The sequence below is a fragment of the Arachis ipaensis genome, chromosome B9, assembly GCF_059453495.1.
Source record: "Arachis ipaensis isolate K30076 ecotype BB chromosome B9, ASM5945349v1, whole genome shotgun sequence".
NCBI classification, from domain to species: Eukaryota; Viridiplantae; Streptophyta; class Magnoliopsida; order Fabales; family Fabaceae; genus Arachis; species Arachis ipaensis.
The window spans coordinates 109,078,057-109,086,004 of record NC_142444.1 but is presented as its reverse complement, the minus strand read 5'-3'; the positions used below and the strand labels follow the sequence as shown (position 1 = coordinate 109,086,004).

General features: G+C 34.9%; 1 non-coding gene across 1 annotated transcript; it reads left to right on the top strand.

Annotated features, from left to right (window-relative positions):
* Positions 1–1,246: 1,246 nt before the first annotated feature.
* LOC148545859 (small nucleolar RNA R71) lies at positions 1,247–1,354 on the top strand. Its single transcript, XR_015901944.1, has one exon. It is a non-coding gene; the product is annotated as a small nucleolar RNA R71 (small nucleolar RNA).
* The last annotated feature ends 6,594 nt before the right edge of the window (positions 1,355–7,948 follow it).

The window sequence follows — 7,948 nt, the reverse complement described above, 5'->3', positions numbered from 1 at the left end:
CAGCTTGCACCCCATAGATTCCTAGTTTCTCTATTACAGAGAGGGGCATGAGGTTTATCCCTGACCCAAGGTCACATAGAGCCTTCTCAAAGGTCATGGTGCCTATGGTACAAGGTATTAAGAACTTTTCAGGATCCTGTCTCTTCTGAGGCAATGTCAGTTGATCCAGATCACTCAGTTCATTAGTGAACAAGGGAGGTTCATCTTCCCAAGTCTCAATACCAAATAGTTTGGCATTCAGCTTCATGATTGCACCAAGGTACTTGGTAACTTGCTCTTCAGTAACATCCTCATTCTCTTCAGAAGAGGAATACTCATCAGAGCTCATGAATGGCATAAGGAGGTTTAATGGAATCTCTATGGTCTCTAGATGAGCCTCAGATTCCTTTGGTTCCTCAGAGGGAAGCTCCTTATTGATCACTGGACGTCCCAAGAGGTCTTCCTCCTTGGGATTCACGTCCTCCTCTCCCTCTTTGGGTTCGGCCATTTTGGTTATATCAATAGCCTTGCACTCTCCTTTTGAATTTTCTTCTTTATTGCTTGGGAGAGTGCTAGGAGGGATTTCAGTGATCCTTTTACTCAGCTGGCCCACTTGTGCTTCCAAATTTCTAATGGAGAACCTTGTTTCATTCATGAAACTCACAGTGGCCTTTGATAGATCAGAGACTAAATTTGCTAAATTAGAAGTATTTTGTTCAGAGTTCTCTGTCTGTTGCTGAGTGGATGATGGAAAAGGTTTACTATTGTTAAACCTATTTCTTCCACCATTATTAAAGCCTTGTTGAGGCTTTTGATCCTTCCATGAGAAATTTGGATGATTTCTACATGATGAGTTATAGGTGTTTCCATAAGGTTCACCTAAGTAATTTACCTCTGCTATTGCAGGGTTCTCTGGATCATAAGCTTCTTCTTCAGAAGATGCCTCTTGAGTACTGTTGGATGCAGCTTGCATTCCATTCAGACTCTGAGAAATCATATTGACTTGCTGAGTCAATATTTTATTCTGAGCCAATATGGCATTCAGAGTATCAATTTCAAGAACTCCCTTCCTCATAGGCGTCCCATTACTCACAGGATTCCTCTCAGAAGTGTACATAAACTGGTTATTAGCAACCATGTCAATGAGTTCTTGAGCTTCTGCAGGTGTTTTCTTTAGGTGAATGGATCCACCTGCAGAGGTATCCAATGACATTTTAGCTAATTCAGACAGACCATCATAGAATATGTCCAGGATGGTCCATTTTGAAAGCATGTCAGAGGGACACTTTTTGGTCAGTCCTTTGTATCTCTCCCAAGCTTCATAGAGGGATTCACCTTCTTTCTGTCTGAAGGTCTGAATATCCACTCTAAGCTTACTCAGCTTTTGAGGAGGAAAGAACTTGGCTAAGAAAGCCTTGACCAGCTTATCCCAAGAGTTCAGGCTATCCTTAGGTTGAGAGTCCAACCATATTCTAGCTTTGTCTCTCACAGCAAAAGGGAAAAGCATGAGCCTGTAGACTTCAGGATCTACTCCATTAGTCTTAACAGTATCACAGATCTGCAAGAATTCAGTTAAGAACTGAAAAGGATCTTCAGATGGAAGTCCATGAAACTTGCAGTTCTGCTGCATCAGAGAAACTAATTGAGGTTTCAGCTCAAAATTGTTTGCTCCAATGGTAGGGATGGAGATGCTTCTTCCATGTAAATTGGAATTAGGTGCAGTAAAGTCACCAAGCATCCTCCTTGCATTATTATTATTTTCGGCTGCCATCTCCTCTTCCTGTTCGAAAATTTCTGTAAGGTTATCTCTGGATTGTTGTAATTTAGCTTCTCTTAGTTTTCTTTTCAGAGTCCTTTCAGGTTCTGGATCTGTTTCAATAAGAATGTTCTTGTCCTTGCTCCTGCTCATATGAAAAAGAGGGACAGAAAAATAATAATAATAGGGATCCTTTTTACCACAGGTATAGAGGTTCCCCTGTGTGAGTAGAAGAAGAAAAGAAGAAGAAGAAATTCGAACACAGATGGAAGAGGGGGTTCGAATTTGGGTGAGATGAAGTGTTAGTAGATGAATAAATAAATAGAAGGAGATAAGAGAGAGAGAGAATTTTCGAAAATAATTTTTGAAAAAGAGTTAGTGATTTTCGAAAATAGTTTTTGAAAAAGGTTAGTAATTTTTCGAAAATTAAAATCAACAATTAAATTAATTAGTTAATTAAAAAGAAATTTTGAAAAAGAGGGAAGATATTTTCGAAAATTAGAGAGAGAGAGAGAGTTAGTTAGGTAGTTTTGAAAAAGATAAGAAACAAACAAAAAGTTAGTTAGTTAGTTGAAACAAATTTTGAAAATCAATTTTTGAAAAGATAAGAAGATAAGAAGTTAGAAAAAATATTTTAAAATCAAATTTTGAAAAAGATAAGATAAGAAGATATTTTTGAAAAGATATGATTGAAATTAGTTTTGAAAAAGATTTGATTTTTAAAATCACAATTAATGACTTGATTCACAAGAAATCACAAGATATGATTCTAGAACTCAAAGTTTGAATCTTTCTTAACAAGCAAGTAACAAACTTGAAATTTTTGAATCAAAACATTAATTGATGGTGTTATTTTCGAAAATTAGGAGATAAAGATAAGAAAAATATTTTTGAAAAATATTTTTAAAATTTTCGAAAATAACTAAGAAAAAATGAAAAAGATTTGATTTTTGAAAAAGATTTTGAAAAAGATAAGATTTTTAAATTGAAAATTTGATTTGACTCATAAGAAACAACTAGATTTTAAAAATTTTTGAAAAAATCAACTCAAATTTTCGAATTTTATGAGAGAAAAGAGGGAAGGATATTTTTTTTTATTTTTGAATTTTTAATGATGAGAGAGAAAAATTAAAACATCATTTTCATGTTTTTCTCTTCTCTTTTTGGATCAAAACAAGGAATGCATGCAAGAACACTATGAATGTCAAGATGAACACCAAGAATACTTTGAAGATCATGATGAACATCAACAACATATTTTTGAAAAATTTTTAATGCAAAGAAAACATGCAAGACACCAAACTTAGAAATCTTTCATGTTTAGACTCTATGGATGCAAGAATGCACATGTAAAACAAGAAAAGATGCAAAACAAGAAAATATCAAGATCAAACAAGAAGACTTACCAAGAACAACTTGAAGATCATGAAGAACACCATGAATGCATGAATTTTTCGAAAAATGCAAAGAATTTTTAAAAAAAATGCAATTGACACCAAACTTGAAATTTGACTCAAGACTCAAACAAGAAACACAAAATAAATTTTTATTTTTATGATTTTCTAATTTTTTTGTATTTTCTTTTAATTTTTTCGAAAATCATTTTGAAAAAGAAAAATAAGGATTCCAAAATTTTTAATATGAATTCCAGGAATCTTATGCTCTTTAGTCTAAAGCTCCAATCAAAGGGTCAGGCATAGCTTAATAGCCAGCCAAGCTTTAGTATGTAACTCAGACATGACACGCCTGACATTCCCTATCCAGAAGAATTAGACATGGCTTTACAGCCAGCCAGGCTTCAACATGCTTCATGAAACACTAGAATTCATTCTTAAAAATTCTGAAGAAAACTATATTTTTGAAAGATTTTTGAAAAATTTTTGAAAAATTTTTGAAAACTTTTTGAAAATAAAATAAGAAGAAAATTACCCAATCTAAGCAACATGATGAACCGTCAGTTGTCCAAACTCGAACAATTCCCGGCAACGGCGCCAAAAACTTGGTGCACGAAATTGTGATCTCAGGAAACGGCGCCAGAAACTCTATATGCACGTCTTAATAAATCGTTTTTCATTCACAACTTCGATACAACTAACCAGCAAGTGCACTGGGTCGTCCAAGTAATAAACCTTACGTGAGTAAGGGTCGATCCCACGGAGATTGTCGGCTTGAAGCAAGCTATGGTCACCTTGTAAATCTCAGTCAGGCAGATATAAAATAGTTATGGAGTTTTCGAATATAATTAATAAATAGATAGAAAATAAGGATAGAAATACTTATGTAATTCATTGGTTAGAATTTTAGATAAGCGTATAGAGATGCATTCGTTCCTCTGAACCTCTGCTTTCCTGCTGTCTTCATCCAATCAATCTTACTCCTTTCCATGGCTGGCTTTATGTAAGGACATCACTGTTGTCAATGGCTACTTTTAATCCTCTCTGGAAAATGGTCCGATGCGCTGTCACTGCATGGCTAATCGTCTGGAGGCATCACCCTTGCCAATGGCTGCATCCTATCCTCTTGTGAAAATGGTCCAAATGCTCTGTCACAGCACGGCTAATCATCTGAGGTTCTCGATCATACTGGAATAGGATTCACCCTCCTTTTGCGTCTATCACTACGCCCAGCACTCGCGAGTTTGAAGTTCGTCACAGTCATTCAATCCCAGAGTCCTACTTGGAATACCACAGACAAGGTTTAGACTTTCCGGACTCTCATGAATGCCGCCATCAATCTAGCTTATACCACGAAGATTCTGATTAAGAGATCCAAGAGATAATCATTCAATCGAAGGTAGAACGGAAGTGGTTGTCAGGCACGCGTTCGTGGGGGAATGATGATGATTGTCACGTTCATCACATTCATGTTGAAGTACGAATGAATATCTTAGAAGAGGAATAATTTGAGTTGAATAGAAAAATAGTAGTACTTTGCATTAATCTTTGAGGAACAGTAGAGCTCCACACCTTAATCTATGGAATGTAGAAACTCTACCGTTGAAAATACATAAGTGAAAAGTCCAGGCATGGCCGAATGGCCAGCCCCCATGATCTAAGGACTAGGTGTCCAAAGATGATCAAAAGATGTCTAATACAATAGTAAAAGGTCCTATTTATACTAAACTAGTTACTAGGGTTTACAGAAGTAAGTAATTGATGCATAAATCCACTTCCGGGGCCCACTTGGTGTGTGCTTGGGCTGAGCTTGAGTGTTACACGTGTAGAGGTCAATCTTGGAGTTGAAGGCCAGTTTGTAACGTATTTATGGCGTTCAACTCTGGCTTGTGACGTGTTTCTGGCGTTTAACTCCAGACAGCAGCGTAGAACTGGCGTTCAACGCCCTTTTACGTTGTCTAAACTCGGCCAAAGTATAGACTATTATATATTGCTGGAAAGCCCTGGATGTCTACTTTCCAACGCAATTGGAAGCCCGCCATTTTGAGTTTTGTAGCTCCAGAAAATCCACTTTGAGTGCAGGGAGGTCAGAATCCAACAGCATCAGTAGTCCTTCTTCAACCTCTGAATCTGATTTTTGCTCAAGTCCCTCAATTTTAGCCAGAAAATACTTGAAATCACAAAAAAATACACAAACTCATAGTGAAGTCCAGAAATGTGAATTTAACATAAAAACTAATGAAAACATCCCTAAAAGTAACTAGATTCTACTAAAAACATACTAAAAACAATGCCAAAAAGCGTATAAATTATTCGCTCATCAGTACCTTTATTTTATTTTATGTTTTATTTTTCTTTTAATTATCAAAACTCATAACCATTTGAATCCGCCTGACTGAGATTTACAAGGTGACCATAGCTTGCTTCAAGCCGACAATCTCCGTGGGATCGACCCTTACTCACGTAAGGTATTACTTGGACGACCCAGTGCACTTACTGATTAGTTGTGCGGAGTTGTAAAAAGTGTGAATCACAATTTCGTGTACCAATTGGGTTTGGATTTGAATTTGGTTCGGAACTTCTGATTTCTATGATTTGGTTTTAAATGGGTTTAGAAACTTCCTTTGTATCAATTAAACTAAGAAAACAATGATTTTTTTAAGAGTCTTTACGGAATATAAGAAAATGAGGCCGGTTGTTCTCCCCTAAAGTCTTGAGACCTTGCTGTATATTTCAATTAATAACTTTTGATTTTGAAGCAATTGAGCAAATGATTTGAAAATGAGTGATTTTGAGTCTTTCAAGAAGAAATTTGAATTTGGCTTGGTTATGAAGTTGTTTGAAAGTTTTAAAAAGAAAATTTACTTAAGGAAAGTGATTCTCGGCAAGATGTGAACTGAATACATTTCTGATTTGAAAGTGGGCCAAGAATGATTTTTGAAATAAGATTTTGAGTCTGATTGCCTGTGGGTGTTACATAGAATATGATGAGGCTAGCAAGGATGGTGGTATAGTCCCGCTTGCTCAGTGCATAAACCGTTATGCAGGGATGGTGGTTTTGTCCCGTCTGCAGTGTGGATGGTGGTTTTGTCCCGCTCACATATTGATAAATTATTTGGCAATGATGGTGGTTTAAATCTCGCTTGCATGTTCCGGGCAAGGATGGTGGTTTAGTCCCGCTTGCTTGTGGAACCTACGGATAAGGATGGTGGCTTAATCCTGCTTATCCGAGTCGGGTCTGGCAACATAACCAACGCATGAGCTCATGGCCAGTAGGACAGACATACATCATATGCATTTATATGACATTGTTTGGGTATGCATATTGTAATTGGTTTGCCTATGTGAATAGTTATGTTTAATTGCTAATTGCTCTACTTGATATAACTACTTGATTGTGTTTGAATCTTCTTACTTATGTTTGTGACTGAAAATTGGTTGGATTGTGATGAATTGGTTGTTGATTGAGTTGCTTGGGCCTAAGGCCGTGGTTGGTTATGAGATGGGCTGAAGGCTGTGTTTGGTTTGTGCTTTTGGTTTAGAAAAGTATGAAAAACTAAACTGGTTCAGCATAGACTTAATGAACATATGCTTGGAACAGTTTGGTCATTCATACTGTCTAGGAAAAATTTTTTAAAAAGGACTTTTGGATTTCTGAGAAATTAACAGCTTTCCCTTAGAGAAAGGATTTCGGATTTGAATATTAAATCTTTGGTTTTGAAAAGAAGCATAAGGCAGTTATTAATCACTGTACTTTAAAAACGATTTTATTCTCGTATTTTATTATAGCAATTCTGTAACCCTATAGTGAGAACCCTTTCGAGGACGATGTTCTCACTTCCCTCCAGGTTTTTCCCTTTTTAGAATATGGGCGACGGAGCTTCAGAAGAGTTATATTCGTTTTCTGTCTATTCGATATTATTTTGTATTATCTTAGTTTTTATTTTTCCCTCGCCTTTATTTCTAGCAATTTTTGCAAGAGGGATAGAAATTTTGATATGTGAAGTTTGTATATTGGTATGATGTATATATATAAATGTATCCTTTGTACATATTGATATTTGTATGGATGTATATTATCTTATAAAAAGTCTTTTGGGTGGTAATACGACTTAAGTTTTAAACAGGCTCATATTTTAGTATTAAATGTTATAAGAGTGGTCGTAATACCCGAGCTATCAGAGTGGCGCAGCCGGAAACGTGACATTTTGATAGTTAGGGTGTTACATGTAATACTCCTTATTTTTGAAAAATTTAATCATGAATAAGTTATGTTTTATTTTATAAAATTGTGCTTTTTATTATAGAAATTATTTTTATCGAAGGTATTTAAATTAACTTTTATGATAATGAGTTTACATTTATTAAGAATCTTATTCTATTTAATTAGATATTTTACTTAATTGAAATTAATAATTGAACATTTTCTTATTTAAAATTCAAAGTTTTAGTAGTTGAAAAATAATGATTTTATATTTAATTTAAATATTGAGATTTTGAATTTAATTATATGAATAACAGAAAATCAATTATATTAGTTCTGATTTTAAATTAGAATATTTATTTAAAAATTAATTAGTAAGTTGATAAACAAATAATATTTTTAAAATAATTTTATTAGGTTAAATTTGATTTTAAAATTATTATTCTGCCCTTGTCTCTTTTACCAAATCCTAAAATCTCTAATTTTTACATTAACCCTAATCCTAATTTTAAAAAGAGAGAGAGAGAGAGAGAGAGAGAGAGAGAGAGTTGTTGTCCCTACTACGGGGAGTCATCAGAACTATTAAAGAGAGGTGTTCTATTTCTTTGTTTTTCT